Consider the following 19,765-nt stretch of genomic DNA (forward strand, 5'->3'; position numbering starts at 1 on the left):
CCCCAGACTGTGATCCCCTGGTCTCGCCTACAATCCACTGCACTGTTACAGAGGTGTATAGTAATATAAGCTCTACTCACGGAGCATCAATGGCGGAGCTCACCCGGACCAAAGTGCCGTCCTGCTCGATCACTGCTCTCGCGATATGCTGGTCACTCCTTGCCGGCTACTACATCAAAACCACAGACCGCTGTCAAGGCGCTGATCAAGAATATCAGGAATCCGGCACAATTAACATCAAGATTCGGCTTTATTTACACATAGGAAGGATAACAGTGGAGGATGTACAATTCTAACGTGTTTCATGCCCCATAGCTGGGCACTTCATCAGAGTCAATGAAGTGCCCAGCTATGGGGCATGAAACGCGTTAGAATTGTACATCCTCCACTGTTATCCTTCCTATGTGTGAATAAAGCCGAATCTTGATGTTAATTGTGCCGGATTCCTGATATTCTTGATCAGCGCCTTGACAGCGGTCTGTGGTTTTGGTGTATAGTAATATAGTTTGGTTTGTTAAGAGCATAAGTGCAAATTGCTCGTCACTGGCTTCTCTAAATTTACATCACACAGTTGTTACTCTTAGGGGCAGATTTATCGAATTGCATTTAAAAAAAAAAAATCAAATTTTTCAAAGTTGGGTGAATAGGATCGACTCGAATTCAAACAGAATTCGATTAGGGTTTTTCAAAATCGATTAGTTTTTTCTGCACAAAAAAAATTGAATGTCAGGAAGGCTGCAAACAACTCCAAATTGATTCCTGTGTGTCTTCCATAGGCTAAAACAGCAATTTGGCAGGTTTAAGGTGGTGAATAGTCGAGTTCTTAAAGGGCCAGTGTATGATAAATCTCGAAAATCGAATTCAAATTTTTTAAAAAACTCAAATAGAATTTGAACTATTCCCTAGTCGATTTTGACAGTTTTGGCCATAAAAAAACGTGAAAATTCTAAATTTCACTTTGACTATTGATAAATCTGCCCATTAATCTAGTTTTAACTATTCTACTTTTTAACATTTATACTTTTCCCCTTAGATGGTTTAACATGTCTTTGCTATGCTGGTTTCTATCTTGTTCTTTCCTGCATCTTGCCTCTAAAACTTTGTTTTCCATTGCACACTTTTAGTATATTGAACACATATTTTCATGCAAAATTACTTCCCTATTCTTGTTTTTTTATTTTTACCCATCTATTATTCTGTTCACTAAATTTACACCTTCCCCGTTACTTCAGTGATACAGCATCTGTGTTTCAAAGTCTCTAATGTGACAGTGTCTCTTCAAGTTTTTCACCTAAAAATTACAAGATACTGTATATATCATGGGCCAGCACAGCATGATTTAAAGTTAATTCAACTCTAGTTTATATGGGATCCATAAGACTTGTTCTCATTATACCACATATCCATCCAGTGTTCTATGAAATCTAGATTCCCAAAGACCTTCATCAGACATTGTTGCACTACAATTCCCACAATGCTTTAGCACTTTATTAAGAATACAAGTTGCAGTTCAGCAACATCCGGGGAAAGGGCTCTAGTTAGTATATACCGATTTACAGAATTCAAATTTTTCTACTCTACTACTCATGGGCTAATTTTCTCCTGGGGAGGGGTAAGTGTGTTTCATAGTACTATCCAAAATCCTCTGAAAGGATACAAGTTAATTTTATAATAACATCTAACAAATACAAGTTGCTGTTCTGCCCGGTAAAGCCCTTTCAGTTGGCCTTTCTAGAGGTGAACCATTTTTGACATGATTAGTTAAGCTTACTATACAATATCCATGAAAAAGTAACAGGTTATGCACTTAAATATAATTAATATAATTAATTATACTTAAATTAAATATAATGTAACATTTACAGCACTTACCTGGCAAGTGTTGCTGTGGGTATACAGGTAAACTAATCTGTACAAGCTCTTGCAGTGCTGAGAAAACCAGCTCAGACACAACCTGAAGGAGTTGATGCACTGCTCGAAAAGAACTTTGCGCTGCTCTTCTAATCCATCAGGGAGAATTTGGGGATATTCACATCCATATATACACATCCCCTACAGATTCTGTCTTCTTCTTATCTCCCATTAGAAAGTCCTTACTCCTTAGTCCTTATAGGTGTTGTACATGTAACATCGATATAAGATTCAGGGTGCACTTCTAACTCCGCTGTGGTAGAAGGGTTATCCATATGATCTTCCATTTTTCCTGCAAATAATACAATTTATTAGTATTTTACAGTACTACTCATTTGATATTTAAAGTGTACAAGTTATCAATTCTTGGTTACATACTGAATTAAGAAAAAGCATACTAATTAATGTTCACCAAGAATCACCCAGATCATAGGCAAGGTAAGCTCTTACCAACTGTCAATATAATAATTGCAGAATATCTCAGGAGTCAGGTCTTTTTGATTGTTGTCTGTGGCTATGAAACAGAACCTCTATAAAAGTTCTGTATAAAGCAAAATCTTCTTTTTCATATAAATTATATTTTTATAATCATTATCAGTTTATTGGGAAATACCAACCTTTTCTGTGCAGCACATACTGAGGAAGACGTAGCGACAAAAACACAAATTTAGAAATTCATGAATACATACATTCTGTCTATTTTTATTTTTAGACAGCCGTGTGGCTGAATGTTCAGATCCGATACCAAACACATACACAATGAGCTTGTTTATGAAATCAACAAGGTATTGTTTTTAGAAAATATGACAAAATATTAATCTTGGTATATACAATCTTGCCACAAATGGATAATTGAATAGCTAAAGAAACCACAAGCTCTTCAGATTATGCCATACCTCTTTCATCAGCTGGTTCCATGAATCTCTCGGAAATGAACTGCAGTGTATGAACAGCTGGCTTTCTTTTCTAAGAACGGTCGCTTTGTGCTGTCCTGGGAGCTCGCAGGTTCTGTGAATGTAACCTGTGTGGAGCTGGAGTCTGACAAGATGACTGGCATGCTGTCCTGGCTATGTTCTAGAAAAAGAAAGAAATAGAATGAGCCACATCAGTAACTGCAGACTGCACCTCCACCAGCAGCCAATAAACATAGGTTAGAGAAAGCAAGGTCAACGTAGAGACATTTCAACCAGCAGCCCTGGAACCTGAGGACATGGAATGTGGAACACTTGCCATCCTTTCTACCATTCCATGCATTTATATAATATAAACCAATATCTGCAGATAATATAATATATTACGGTATGTACAATACAAATCTCTTATATGATTTGCATTCTTTCTGAAAATTGACACATGACGTGGCCCTGTGCATCATAGAACATAATGACATGCACCCCTAACAATGTGCTTCTGCTAGTTAGTTACCTCTAGTGCTTCCATAGACAGCTCTGGAGGATATGGTAATGAATTGTTTTTGGCATAACAGGTAGCTTCCTTGTGCAAGTAGTGAGCAGCCTGTTTGTACTGCTGTAGATAAACCTCAGAGGCTAGCATTTGTTTTTCTGAGATTTTGCATAGCATGTAGTGAATCAGCCATTCTTCTTCATCCCCATCTCCCTCACAGCGTGAAGTAGAAGTAAAGCACAGTTTGGCTGTCTGCAGCATGCTGTCCCGCCGTTCTTTTAACCGTGTAATAGAAAAGAAGCTATAATCAAATATGCATGAATCTGTAGAAACATTTTATATTTCTGTTTCTTCTCCTTTAATAGTATAAGAAAAATAAAACAAGGCAAGTTGACATGTTTGTGAGAAATAAAGAGATTTATTAAATGTTCTAAAGACGCAGCACTACTGGCACATTTCTGAAATATTTATCTTATTTAATTCTGCCAGTAGTAAGACCACTACACACGTGCAAGTAAATACAACTTAAACTGTCCTATAAACAGGGTCAATTGCTAAATCTAAAAGGCAGAGCACCTTTCTTTGTTCACAACAAAGAACATCTATTTGTTCTTGGAAAAAAGAGTTCATGTTATTTAGCCGTTTAATTCTACCTTTATAACAAATTCCAGAAACCATCTAGGAATATTAATTCGTTTTAGGAGTAGTACCTACCGTATAACTTTGCAACAACTATTTTATGCTATATGAACTTACAACATGTGTATGGTCATGCACTGATCACCTGCTATTCTTACAAAATTTGCCATTTTTATTTGTAATTAGTGATCGGGTTGTGAGTAAAAACTGATGTAATTTTATTTTGTTATGCAACACTTGCTTGTTTTGGTAAGAAATGATGGTACACCCTACACACTGGTTGCACTGAAGTGAATTCATTATGCTTCTTTGATTAGAAATTATTGCCTCTATGACTACAATTTACAAGTTGCACAGTGTCATGTGAGTCACCACCTCTGGAGACACCTCTTTAAGTGAGACAGCTGGCGAGAGGCAAAGGTATGGAGTGTGTAGGACAAAGAACCATACTCAATCCACAGAGACAGATTTGAACTATCAATCTCAAGCGCCCTCTTAAAAGAGTTCAGGACAGGAGTAGCGTGCTTCCAGATAGGACCATCACTCTTTAGTTCATTTGAATTTAATTTATCTGGGATATGGCTTGCTCGTGCATCTGTCTGTCATCCAGACATATTATTATTATTATTAACATGTATTTACATAGCGCCAACATATTGCGTAGCACTGTAAAGTAAATGTGATTATACAACTACATCACATGAATTACATATATAGAATATATGGAGTAACAAACATCACAATCAATACAGGTACAAAGAGGTGAGGAAGGCCCTATGCATAGGCATACAGTCTAAAGGGAAGGGAGTAATACAAAAGGTGTGGGAGTGGGCAAAATCGAAGTAAGTGGGTGAGAAATGTGGTACTGTATGTGGTGTTGCATTTGGTAGTTAAGCAGAGTGAGGGTAGGCTTCTCGAAAGAAGTGCGTTTTCAGAGATTTTTTGAAAGCAGAAAGGTTGGGAGAAAGTCGGACAGACCGTGGGAGAGCGTTCCAGAGGAGGGGTGCAGCCCTTCCAAAGTCTTGAATGCGAGCATGTGAGGAGGTAATGAGAGAAGAGTTGAGTAGCAGGTCAGTAGAGGAGCGTAGTAAGCGAGTGGGTGAGTATATAGAGATGAGTTCAGAGATGTAGGGTGGAGCAGAGTTGTGAAGTGCTTTGAAAGTCAGTGTCATTAATTTGAATTTGATTCTGAAAGGTAACGGAAGTCAGTGCAGGGATTGACAGAATGGAGAGGCAGAGGAGGAGCGGTTGCTGAGGTGTATGAGCCTCGCAGCAGTGTTCATTATGGACTGGAGAGGTGACAGTCTCTGGAGGGGGAGGCCAATTAAAAGAGAGTTGCAGTAGTCTAGACACGATATGATGAGAGAGTGAATAAGAATTTTGGCAGCGTCTTGGGTGATAAATGATCGTATTTTGGATATGTTCCTTAGGTGGAAGTGACATGATTTAATAAGTGATTGGATATGAGGAGTGAGTGACAGGGCAGAATCTAGGATAACCCCAAGGCACCGGGCCTGGGGAGAGGGGGTGATTATGGAATTGTTAACTATGATGGATACTTCGGGGATGCTACTGGTGTTAATTGGAGGAAAGAGAACCATTTCAGTTTTAGAGAGGTTTAATTTAAGGTAGCGTTGCGACATCCAGGTAGAGATAGCGGACAGGCAGGAGGAGACGCGAGTTAGGAGTTCTGGGTTGAGATCAGGAGATGAGAGACATACAAAGCTGTATAATCAAAGTCCTTTTAAAATTAAACAAGACACACAATTTATTATTATTAATAAATCATCCATACCTGTTATTCATATACTTATTTAAAAGCTCAGCTGTCAAAAATTCAGTCACATTGCCTGCACCTCATCTATGCCTTAGGAGGGGCAGGCAATTACTTTTACTTTCCATTCTGCACTTCCAAGATGCCATTGCACTCCCCATATTGCCCCTCCCTTGTAACTGTTAAATTATGAAACCAGTGCATGGGCATGGGCATCAGGTCCCCCATTCTGGTGCATAAACAAGATTTTGGCATGATGCAAATCTTGTGTCCACAAAATGGAGACTGCCTGCTTGCTGTGATTGTGAATTCCAAGATTAACAGAAACAATATTTAAATGATTTATATAATGTAAGTAAAGTTTATTTTGCTTGACTAACTTCATAAAATAGGATTTTGAGTTATTTCTCAGGCTGATAGGCCCCCTTAAACAAAAAAAAGAAAGTAAATATAGCATATGGGAAAAAACAAATAGAAAATCTTTATTATTCAAATGTTAAAACACACTGTGTGAGCAGGCAGGGGAACAAACGTATTTCGTGACCAAATGTCACTTCATCAGAAGCTAAAGTGCCCCCTACAGGAGTCCAGCATATAAAACCACTCCAATTAAAATTGCAAATTATTAAAATCCTGTTTGATGATGCCGTTCATACAACCGAACTTGTTTTGTATTAATGACCTGGAGGTGGCCATCGAAAGTACTGTTTCTGGGCAGCAAACTGGAAAATTAGGTGTAATGTTGATAAATGCAAGGTTATGCACTTTGGCAAAAATAATATAAATGCAAGTTATACACTAAATGTCAGTGTTTTGGGAGTTTCCTTAAATGAGAAGGATGTAAGGATTTTTGAAGATAACAAGTTGACTAATTCTGGGCAGTGTCATTCTGTGGCTACTAAAGCAAATAAAGTTCTGTCTTGCATAAAAAAGGGCATTAACTCAAAGGATGAAAACATAATTATGCCTCTTTATAGGTCCCTGGTAAGGCCTCATCTGGAGTATGCAGTGCAGTTTTGGACTCCAGTCCTTAAGAGGGATATAAATGAGCTGGAGAGAGTGCAGAGACTAAGTGCAACTAAACTGGTTAGAGGGTTGGAAGACTTAAATTATGAGGGAAAAGGTCGCTTGCGAGGGGACATGTTTACACTTTACAAGTACAGTATAGACAAAACAAGCAGACATTATAGACAAATAGCAGGGGACCTTTTTACCCATAAAGTGGATCACCGTACCAGAGGCCACCCCTTTAGACTAGAAGAAAATTAATTTAATTTGAAACAACGTAGGTGGTTCTTCACAGTCAGGACAGTGAGGTTGTGGAATGCACTGCCGGGTGATGTTGTGATGGCTGATTCAGTTAATGCCTTTAAGAATGGCTTGGATGATTTTTTGGACAGACATAATATCAAAGGCTATTGTGATACTAAACTCTACAGTTAGTATAGTTATGGGTATATAGAATTTATGTGAAAGTATGGAGGGGTGTGTGTATGGATGCTGGGTTTTCATTTGGAGGGGTTGAACTTGATGGACTTTGTCTTTTTTCAACCCGATTTAACTATATGTAACTATGTAACTAGACCAAAGCTGACCATAGTGTGTAGATTTATCCTTATGTCGGACGAATGATAAATTATATTAAAGTGATTTTCATTTAGATCCTTTCCTTCTCCTTTAAGAAACTTTCAAGTAAATGCCAGACTACAAATGCCAAACTTACTGGCTGAGAATGTAATTCTTTTATAAATACTGGAATTACAATCAGCTTTCTTCCAACTCATAGTTACCAACCATTCCAAATGAGAGTGAGAAAATCAAAAACAGTGGCCTGGCTAAAACAAACCTTAGCTTTCTAAGTACTCAAGAATGCATTCTGAATCATGCATATTGTTGGGTTTGTCAATCAGGCATGAGCTTGAATAAGCAGCAGTATCAGAATGCATACTTTGAATCTGAAAATCCATTTGATTTTTGATTCTACTATCCAGTAACATATCCATATTTGGTCATACAGTTTGGTAATTTTGATGATACTGTCCCACCATCTTGGCATATATGTCACTTCAGAGTTGACATATAGTACCATGTTGTATTTTAAGGCCAGGTGCATATGCAGCACTTTCCCCCTTGAAAGAAAAGGCTGTTCTGCTCCCATCTGCCCTGTCTTGTGTGCATTTAAACAGGCAGCATTGGTGAATGAAGTGGATTTCTGTGTAGAACCGCTTAAAGCAGACCTGTCACTCTGTATAATAAAAGTCCTTTTCAAATTAACCAAGAAATCAAAACTCTCTTTTTTTATTAAAGTATTCATAGCTATTCAAAACTGATTTAAAAATCTTAGCTGTCTAGTTCTGTCAAGTTTTGAAGCAGTGTGTAAACAAACACCATTGGCTTCCGGGATACTTAGCCTTGTATATAAAAAAACTAAATCGACTGGTCTCAAACAATAAGAAGCTTCCCTATATGCTTGAGTGGGAAAAAGATTTTAGTGACCAACTTTCAACCCAACAGTGGTCAAATTGCAACTTAATGGCGAATAAGGGAAGTAACTGTATAACTGTCATGGAGACATCGGTAAAATTGCTACATAGAGCGTACTCGGTTCCAGCTAGATTGCATAGAATTTATCCCTCATGTGACACGAGATGTTTCCGGGGGTGTACTGAAAGGGGAACCATGGCCCACATATGGTGGGAATGTAAGGTTGTATCTAAATACTGGGATAAGGTAGTCCACCTGTTATCAAAAGTGATAGGTTCTAGATTTATTAAGGATCCTTTTGTTATGCTGTTAGGAATGAGACCAAAAAAGATGCCTAAAATAACATATAGATTGTGTCAACATATTCTTATGGCAGCTAGGATAAATGTTTCCAGTAACTGGAAAAAGACAGATATACCTATAGCATCTCTCAAAACGAGAATAATTCAGATAGCAGCCAATGAGAAACTGGGTCATATATTACTAAATGATATGGAAACATATGAAAAAACTTGGCTTCCATGGTTAATATATGAAAAAGATACAACACTCAACTTAGCATTGCGTATTTAAAGAAGTATACTGGAACTATGAGAACTGAATAATTAGGACCACTGCTAAAAAGATAAAGGTTGTAAAACCCTGGTTGCCAAAGGGATTTTGTTTTTGTTTTTTTCTTTCTTTTTTTTTTGTTTTTTTCTTGTTTATTATCATTTAGATGTGGGTTGTTATGTATAGGAAATATTGTGAATGCCACTCTTTTCCTGTAATTTATTTTTCCTTTTCTGTCTCTTGTTTGAAAAAATGTAATAATAAAATATATTTATAAAAATCTTAGCTGTCAATCAAATATTGTCTGCCCCTCATCTATGCTTTAGGCATAGAGGTGGGCAGACAATTACTTTTTTCACTTTCCATTCAGCACTTACTAGATGTCACTGCACTCCCCACATTCCCCCTCTCTTTACCATTTAATTGTGTAACCAGTGCACTGGAATGGACATCAGGACCTCCATTCTGGTGCACAAACATTAAAGCAAGCCTTGCATCATCTCAAAATCATAACAGTGTCCACAATATGGCTCCTGCCTGCTTGCTATAATTATGAATTTCCAGACCAAAGGAAACAAGATTCAAATAATTTATACAGTGTAATTAAAGTTTATTTTGCTTGACAAAAGTGATAAAATAGGATTTGGTATATTTTTCGGATGACATGTCCCCTTTAACTATGCATTTAAATATGCCCCATGACTTACATGGACAAGATGGACAGGAGCAAATACTGGCCTTAAAATGCTTCCTGTTAGATTCAATAATTTGGGCTGAGAACAAGAAAAAACAGCACATTTGAATGTGGTTATACCTGGATATTGACACATTGTGCAAAATCAATCTGTTTAGCCCATAGAACCATTAGTCACATAACTTTAAGGCTGGCATCTGTTTGGAACATCTTTCATCTATTCATTCATGTAGACTGAATAAATAGATGAAATGATAAGTTCAGTTCATTGTGGGGAGGGGGGGTCAGTGGAATTTACCTTAAGTTTGCTAATTGATTGGTGGTCAGTGAAGTTTGCCCCTGCCTAGCTTCTCTGCTTGATACACAAGTTCTATTAGCTTCTATATAGGTTATGTATGGCAAGCCACAGCAGTTTTTGCGAAAGTTACATAAATTGCATACGTTTTAACATAACTTTATACATAACTAATGCAAGCTACATAACATTTGCTACACACCCGGGGGCCCCTACAGACCATGATTTTAACAGGCCAGAGACAACAGTTCCACCTCTCCATCCTCTGATGGCAGCCCTGGTGACAGCACACAGGTCGTTTTGACACTCAAGCTAAATCTTCTCCAGCGGGGGTGACACCAACAAAAGAGTATTTTTTAGCACAAATAACAAAAACACCCATGTGCAGTTTTGCCAACTAAGCACAGATCTGAATATGTAAATAATGGGTTGATTTGATATTAACCTGAATCTACCTATTAGAATGCATGACATTTTTTTCCCATATTTGTAGCTATTTAAGACCCAAGTCATGAATATGGGTTTTCTACAGTTCCATTCTGCATAGACTGCATTTTGTAAGCAATATAATGAATGTCTGTTGACATCCGAACTCAGAGCAACCACAATTAAAAGCTTAAATCAAATGTGTTTACCTGAACAATAATTATTGGTGTTGTTTGGCTTTTAAGAAGCACCAGCATTTCAGTGACAAGCAACAGCATACCTTACTACTTGTGCCCTCAATATAAGCAGACACGCTTTCCATGCTCAGCTTTGGCTTTTCTGATTGGGGTACAATGGATCCCATCTTCTTTAACAAGTTAGCTAAATCAGCAAATACAGTGCTGGTTTTGTAGCTGTCAAATTCGGGAAGAGTTTTTGGTCTGAAGTATTCAAACATGATAACCACATCTTCCCATAGCAGGTCCACCTAAAATGAAAGGGAATAATACATGTATGAAATGTACAGTAACATTCTAAAGTTGTGCTTCACAACAGTTCCCACTTTTGACTACTTTAGGATGCGTGTCCAAGTAATATTCAGTGTCCATTTAGATGGCTGGGTTCAAGTAAATACTAAATATTTCATTACATTCATTTGGAAACACTAATTGCTATTGTAAATCCTCTTCTGTAACCCCATCAACACCAAAATATTCCGATGATTCTCATTTGGTTTGTATATTAACTTTCCTATATGCTCTTTACCCTGTAAAGTCAATACAGGTTTCCGATCAGGTTCCATGGAGGATAGCTACTTTACAGTAAACAAAAAGAAAAAAAGAGCAAATATACTTATGAGTTGTTACAGTAATTCAGGGAAGGGAATAATCAAAATGAAAAGTTTTTGAGACCAGGAGACAATTATTGGCAATGGACTTAAGCTGGCCATAGATGCAAAGATCCGATCGAGGATTCATATGATTTTCGGACCATGTGTGCAGAGCCCTGACATTTTTCGTCCCACGGAGATCGGTCGTTTGGTTGATTGGCCAGGTTAAAAGATTTCTGTTGGCTGCCGATAATTTCTCTGCATGTATTGCCGATATGACAATTTTCAGTGGGAGACTGTCACCAGCTTTGTCAGACATATCTTTCGTACGATTGCTGCCAAGGGCAGAACATCGGCTGATCTGTTCTTTTAGTACTTTATTTGATCTGAATGGTTAGTGGCAGGTCGGGAGATGGTGAAGTTCGATCATTCGAGGATTAGAATGATCGGATCTTTGCATCTATGGTCAGCTTTAGGCCTCTGCTCTTTCCAACGTACTGTGCATTTTATTATTCTATTCACCAGTTATATGCACAGATTGGATTAACAACTTTACTGGGCACCAAGGTGTTAACGGTTCAACTTTAGGGCAAGGTTGGCATAGAATGTGTGTTAAAAAGATTAAACAAAAAAAAAAAAAGAACCTTACCATTTACCGCAGATTGATACTAACAAGGTTATATATCAAATAACGCATTAATAACAATTATTAGTACCTTGGTAGATGGAGTACAGCTTCCCAATCTTTGGGTACTGCAGAACATAATAGCGCTAACAGAATTAAATCTCTTTTATTAAACCATAAAATGTTTAATATTGCACTCACTTTTAAGTAGAATATAATGACAAATTGCATAAAACCAGTAGGTCGAATCCTACTGAAAATGGCCGAATCCTTAACCGAATCTGAATTCAGTGCATTCCTACCTCTCAATAGGGGGTCAGTGTCTCGACCTCTCTGCGTGATTCCCAGTAGATGTGCACCACTGTGGTGTCACAGCCTGATGCATTTTGACACCGACTTCCTTAGAGGTCTGGTTTTTATGCACTATGACATTTCATTCTACACATTAAATATTTAACCTCTAGCAGGCGGAGTACTCACAGAAGGAATAAAAGGAGAGAACTATCCTCGTCTCTTCTGCTTTACCTAACAAATACATGGAAAGATTAATTAACAGTTTTTGAGGTAAAAGTGAAGAAAGTTAATGGGCGGAAATTCGGGTATCTCTGAGTGACTATAGACCAAGAAAAACATAAATGTCTGCAAGAAGCAAGGGGTAGGAGTGTAACAGCAGGGGAAATAAAAGTTATAGCATCAAAAAGCTCCCAATTTTGAGACCCTATGGACCAATGAAATGGTCAAGTAAAAGATCACTTTACAAAAAAGCTGTGCTGTTAATAATGGTCACACTTCCATTAACTCTCCAAGAAGGGAGAGAATGTGGCAAGAAAATAAATCATTTATATAACAGACTTATGGACATATTAAAAAAGGCTCACAAAGGACTGTACTTATACCTATGAAGCTACAAAATCAACAAGTTGCACAAACTGACCCAACAATACAGAAAACCAAGAAATTCAAACTGACATAACAAGGATAGTATTATCAGTCACATAATATGAAAAAAAGGTCACCTGCTGCACAGAGTGCTCCTTGAGGTAGCGAGCTTTGCTTTTCCTGCTAGAGTAGCCAAAGAGACAGTAGAAGCACTGCTCCATTGCCATCTCCAACTCTTCTTTGTAAGGATGGGTGTCTTCAATATTGGAGGCAGACAGTTCTTTATGCAACACACGTACCTAAAATAATTTACATGAGGGTAGAAGTCAAGACATGCAGAGTGACAAATATTGTTTTAATCTTTTTTTTTTTTTTTTTTTTAATTTATTTTTTTATTTTCAACAGTTAAATGACATACATTCCTGTACAGCAAGTTTGAAAAAATAGAATCTTAAAAGGACCATCCCATCATACAATTGAACCCCAATCAATTAACATTCCTTTGATGTGATATTATTAACTAGTGTCTCTGTATACAACTACCAATATTGTTACAATTCACTATACCTATACATGATACCTGTGCATTATGAATTTAAAATACCAGTGTTGTTTTAAATTTACTGTTGTGAATTTACCATATATTATTTGTAAACTTATATCCTTCCATTTATTAGTTCTTCTTCCCCTTTAAAACCAAGTGGCAGTGCTAATAGTGCTAAATAGGAGGGAAAAAATAATTAATTAATGCCAGTGAACAATAGTGCCAGTGCCAATGCTAATATACCCACCGATTCCTTGTAATACTGCGGCGCATTACCCTTGATACTTAACCCATATCGACGCCTAATTATTTAGTGCTCGTGGATTTACTCATAATTAACAGGTGCAAGTGTTCTTTAGGGAATTGATGTTGGTTCCCAACCAAAAGCTTAAACTATTTGTTCCTTCCAGATCTCAACTGTACCCAATTAGAACACACCTTCACTACATACAGAAATAAAAAGACAAACCCAGCGACAACACAGAAACAAAAAAAAAAAAAAAAAAAAGGGAAAACCCAAAAAGGGGAAGGAGGGAATTCACTTATCTCAGTTTCATGTTTAGTATTCTATCGCATATCTTCTTATCACAAATGTAAACAAATAAAATGTTCCCACCAATGCAGGCCCAATTCGCATATTATTAGGAATAGAGCAATAGTGCCTCCTTTCGCCCTCACATAAGAAGCAACTGTTGCCACCATAAATACACTATATTATGCCACCCCCTATCTTCTGCCCATGTTATATACTATCTCTTATATAGGTACCTCCTCAAACTGACATACTATTTCCACTTTCTAAGAATTCCCCATCGGATTAATATCCAGCCACGATTCCCATATTCTCTCAAATTTCCCCATACACCCTCTAGCCAGATAAGTAAGTTTAATAGACAGAAGTATTTTATTAATTAAGTTAACCCATTGGATGACAGTGGGACTATTTATACCCATCCAGTTCATTATCATCAACTTTTTAGCATAGAACAGTATAACCCTCATAAGTATTCTGGTTTTGCTTAAAGGTACAAGATCGTCCACCAATCCCAATAAACAAATTTCCGGTTAGTGCACCTGGGGAAACGCTAAGTTATCAGCCAAATACTGTAACACATCCTTCCAAAACTGCTGCACTGGAGGACAGTGCCACACCAGGTGCAGAAAAGATGCATCTAACTACTGGCACCTTGGGCATCTGGCTTCCAATTCTCTACCCATTGTCTGAAGCTTTTTAGGGGTTATATATAATTGATGAATAGATTTGTATTGGACCAGCCTGTCACGCAAAGAAATTAAATCACAATAAAGTGAGTCAGTAGCCTCCTCCCACTGTTCCTCACTAAGAGCAGGAAATACCTTTTCCCAACGCCTCTGGGCCCTACTAAATGGTGGAGGAATAGTTTTAATCTTAATATTCCCTACATCCTATCATAAAATATTGACTGATAATAGAATGAGACCAAAAAAAACTCCTCTACTTCTTGAAAACAGGAAGTTTAAAGGAAGTTCACACTTATCAGCCACCTAGTGCATCCATGCTGTTTGTTCTATAATTTTTTCAGCAAAAAGCACAACAATAAACAAGTAGGTAAATAGATAGGCTGTGCAAAGTAAAAATGTTTATGATATAGTTAGTTAGCAAAAAATGTAATTTATAAAGCCTGGAGTGACTGTTCTTTTAAAGTTGTCTGAATCAAGCTTACATAGAACTTCAAAAGGGCTCCATCTGAGTTACAACACCCGGACCTTCTACCAAGGTACTCATGAGCTGTGTTCAGAAGCATGAGAGCGTGGCAACATTGGTGTGTTAGTGTCTTCTATGAAATATAAATAAATACAAATTTGTTTACTTCCCAGTACGTTATAATATAGTTATAAACTGCAGTAACTATCTTTTATATACTATATACCAAAAACAAAAATTTGCCCTCACCCAGTAACCCTCGAAACTTCTCAGCAGTTGGTGTCAATTTGAGATCCATTCTATACACCATGAGCGCCAAAATGTATTCTGTAGTCAAGAGGGGCAGACTAGGAGTGGCAAGAAGGTGTCTCCTTGCCCAAGCCTAAAGAGAAAATGTTTAGATAAATTCAGGTAGGCACTTTAACATAACCAGGAAAAAAAACAAGTTTTCTTTGCAGTTTACTCAAATGAGAAAATGCCTGGGTAGTGCTGAACAGCTGAGATTCAACTTTCAACAAATAATATGGCACCATACCCTTATTGAATATGCAGCTATGTTACAGTAAAATTCATCACCTTCCTTTCCATTACTGATGCGTGGTTGAAGGCACATGTAGTGGAATGCTTCCTCCTCGTACTAGACGATTCGATGCAGGATGATCCAGGGAAGTACAGAGGAACCAGAAGGTTATTTGTGGTCCTCCTGTATGGCCATACTACTGCAATTAATTGACTAAATTAGAAAAAAAAAAAAAGGAAATAAGCTCAACGTTTAGCCCACTGCTGTATATCCCACCACGTTCGATAAACAGAACAAGGGCTGTTCCTTGCTACAACTAGAAAGGGTGTAATTTTTAAACTGTGCAACTGTGCTCTCTTTAAGGCAGGGGTCCCCAACCTTTTTAACTCGTGAGCCACATATAAATGTAAAAATGAGTTGGAGAGCAACACAAGCATGGAAAAGTCCATGGGGATGTCAAATAAGGGTTGTTATTGGCTGTTTGGTAGCCCCTATGTGGTCTGGTAGCCTACAAGAGGCTCTGTTTGGCAGTACACCTGATTTTTATGCAACAAAAACTTGCCTCCAAGCCAGGAATTCAAAAATAAGCTCCTGCTTTGGCGCCACTGGAGCAACATCCAAGGGGTTGGTGAGCAACATGTTGCTCGCGAGCTACTGGTTGGGGACCACTGCTTTAAGGCATGCACTGGGGAGTTTTAAGACATCAAGGCTGATCATATGTTATGCACCATAGCATTAAAGGGGTTGTTCACCTTTGAGATAACTTTTAATATGATGTAGAGAGTAATATTCTGACAGTTTGCAATTGGTTTTCATTTTTTATTATTTGTGGTTTTTGAGTTATTTTGCTTTTTATTCAGCAGCTCTTGAATGTGCATCTTAACCAATCTGGTAACTAGGGTTCAAATTACCCTAGCAACCTTGCATTGATTTGAATAAGAGACTGGAATATGAATATGAGAGGCCTGAATAGAAAGATCAGTAATAAAAAGTAACAATAACAATACATTTGTAGCCATACAGAGCATTTGTTTTTTAGAAGAGAGTGCGCCCATTTGAAAGCTGCAAAGAGTCAGAAGAAAAAGGCAAATAACTATAAAACTATAAAAAATTGTTGAAAAGTTGCTTAGAATTGGCCGTTCTATAACATAATAAAAGTTACCTTAAAGGTGAACCACCCCTTTAAACTGATTAACTAAAAAGCCTGCATTGCATGAAAATAGCTTATCATTTTTACCAGACTTGAAATAAGTTAGATGTTTGTTGAAGATTAAATGATTTAGGTAAAAATATCACGATGCTTTACTTCTGTCTACGATCAACTTTTACTGTACATATAGTCTGCAAAGAAGAAAAAGCCTCTGGTGACAGTTACCTGTATGAGGTTGTTGCTCAGGCAGATCAGCCTTGGTGTCAGACTGGGCTCCTGCAAGATATTGCCGTCAGATGACAAAGACAGATCAATCCTTGTGAGGAGTTGTGTTGCTGTGTCAACCCATTCGTCTTTCACCGTGGTTGACGTCAGGTTCATTATTCTCCGGACTGATTCATGAAAAGCAACTTCTGAGCACTCAAAACACTGTGTAAAGTCTTCTAGCTTTAGTAGTGGGTCCTGTGAAGGTGAACACATGAGACACATCCTAGTAAAATCAGTATTAGAGAGGTTGCTTGTACAAGAAAAAAAGGGAATGTATTTTATTTCTTTGTGATAAACAACGTATTGTTAACTATTGGTAGGTGTTAATGATAGCACTTGAAATCATAAACTATACTCCATACCTGCATGAGAAGAAGCTGTTGTGGTCTCTCTGGGGCAGTCCGCCATTTCATGCAGCCTCTGAATCTCCTCTAGTGACTGGCACCTCTCTATGGATTTAAGACTGTTCTCAATCTATGGGTCAAAATATAATATACAAAAATAGGAAAATATTAAAAGCAATTAGGATCCACCAAAAAGTCAGCTATAAAATCTATAAAATCACTTTAACATACTCTAGTGGTGGACAATATCCTGTTTTTTCATAACAAAAGAAAATGCAATTCAAAGCATTTTTCCAACATATAGAAAAATAAAAATGATCAATTATTTTAAAGTTATTGGCAAATGTAACATCTACGTAAAGCATTATGTGTCTAGTCTGTCTATATTTTCTGATGTTCTGGCTTTGACTCTTCAGACCAAATTGGTTGGAGTAGCTCGTTAAGCCTTGAACTCCATACTTAGGTGTGTCCAATCATGAGAAAAGGTATTTAAGGTGGCCAATTGCAAGTTGTGCTTCTGTTTGACTCTCCTCTGAAGAGTGACAGCATGGGATCCTCAAAGCAACTTTCAAAAGATCTGAAAACAAAGATTGTTCGGTATCATGGTTTAGGGGAAGGCAACAAAAAGCTATCTCAGAGGTTTAAACTGTCAGTTTCCACTGTAAGGAATGTAATCATGAAATAGAAGGCCACAGGCACAGTTGCTGTAAAACCCATGTCTGGCAGGCCAAGAAAAATACAGGAGCGGCATATGCGGAGGATTGTTAGAATGCTTACACACAAACCAAAGATCACCTCCAAAGACCTGCAAGAACATCTTGCTACAGATGGTGTATCTGTACATCGTTCTACAATTCAGAGCAATTTGCACAAAGAACATCTGTATGGCAGGGAGATGAGAAAGAAGCCCTTTCTGCACTCAAACAGAGTCACTTGTTATATGGAAAAGCTCATTTAGATATACCACAGTCATTTTGGAACAAAGTGCTTTGGACTAATGAGACAAAAATTTAGTTATTTGGTCATAACAAAAAAGCTTTTTGCATGGTGGAAAAAGAACACTGCATTCAAAGAAAAACACCTGTTACCTACTGTCAAATTTGGTGGAGGTTCCGACATCCCAGGACCCAGGGAACCATATCCACGCAGGGAAAGAATTCGCAAGTCGTTGTTGATCTATCCTCTTTCTCCCTGTCTGCAGCTGAAACTGCTGCTATCAATAAAGGTTTGGGGTTTGTACCACATTACAAACTGGACCCATTTGGGTGGGAAGTAGACTTCTTTAAATTCTCTAGAATGCTTAATCTCAAAATGTATTTCAAAGATACAGTTTCAATTCCTAAGAGCTTGGCTAAAAACATCTGATTTTTTACCAGATTTTAAAGGGGAACTCCACACAAATGTAACAAACTTTTTGAAAAGTAAACATAATTGCAAGCAACTTTGCAATATAATCAATTAAAAAATATGCAGACTTTGTGATTTTTTACAGTTTGGAACAGTTCCCTAAGCCTAGCCCCTGCTCTCCTGCTGAGCTGGCCAACTACGTTGCTGAGCTGGCTGACTACTGTTACTTTGTATAAAAAGCCCGCTGTCCTTAGCCTGCATCCTCCAAACCTCACAATTCCCTACACATGTGATTTCAATAAGTACAGGAACATAACAGTGTAATGCTTTGTGGGTTATGTAGTTCCTGCATGCTGCCTGTAAGCTGTGGAGAAGTTGTTACAATTTGTAAAATCAGTGTTTAGTCCCTCATGTATTCATGTATTCCTACTTTTTGAAGAAACAGGTAACTGTGATGGATATTTTAGGGGTTCTGTATTATGTAGGCCTCTTTATCATATTTTTGTTTGGAAGCCGGAGTCTCCCTTTAAATTCTGTTGTTAGTTGCACTGGTTTCTGTGCTGCATTGTAGTAATTATCTGTATTAATTACTAATCAGCCTTATATTGTGACATTTCTATTCTATGTGTATTGTATATTGTGAGTGCGTCCCTAAGCTCAGTAAGTGACAACATCACAGAGCATGTGCAGTGAATCAGCAGAAAAGAAGATGGGGAGCTACTGGGGCATCTTTGTAGACACAGATCTTTACTGCTAATGGGCTGTGGTTGCCTTGAGCTGGTACAGAAACCCAAAACATAATGTACAACATTTCTATCTTACTTCTCAACTCTCAAGTTAAGCTTTAGTTTTCCTTTAAGGCAAAAGTCTTCTAAGAAGATAATGTCCAACGATTAGGTATTAGATAGAATAAGGTCATAGACAGATAATGAAATAAATAGCTTTGGGTGGGGTTAAAAGGTTACATAGATAACATGTTTATTTGTGTACATGCAGTTTGGGAGTGTTTATATTCATATCTGGGGGCATATCCACTTTATGAGGTGAATGCACAGTGTTCAAAAGCCCAGATAGAGCACATACTGCATTTCCAACACACACAGGACATGAAACTGCACTAAATATCGGTGATTTACTCTAACAGCGCAACCACATTTAAGTGCACTTGCAAAACATTAATGGCAAAGCAAACATTCATATACTTACAGCTCAACATTCAGTTTCTTCTCACTGCAGCACAGCTAACATCTCCATTTGCACACTTAACAGGGACAACTATGCATGGCGCCAGGTTCTGTACAAAATATTCTCCTCTTCACATACCGCCCAACAGTCCAGATTTTTTTTATCACAGCGCCCAGTTACCAATATCCCGCAACACCGTTAACATTCAGCTG

General features: G+C 37.7%; 1 pseudogene; it reads right to left on the reverse strand.

The window, feature by feature from the left end:
* Positions 1-18,140, reverse strand: part of LOC108705126 — a 60,608-nt pseudogene extending 42,468 nt beyond the window's left edge.
* Between the last annotated feature and the right edge of the window lie 1,625 nt (positions 18,141-19,765).

The sequence above is a fragment of the Xenopus laevis genome, chromosome 1S (genome assembly GCF_017654675.1).
Source record: "Xenopus laevis strain J_2021 chromosome 1S, Xenopus_laevis_v10.1, whole genome shotgun sequence".
NCBI classification, from domain to species: domain Eukaryota; kingdom Metazoa; phylum Chordata; class Amphibia; order Anura; family Pipidae; genus Xenopus; species Xenopus laevis.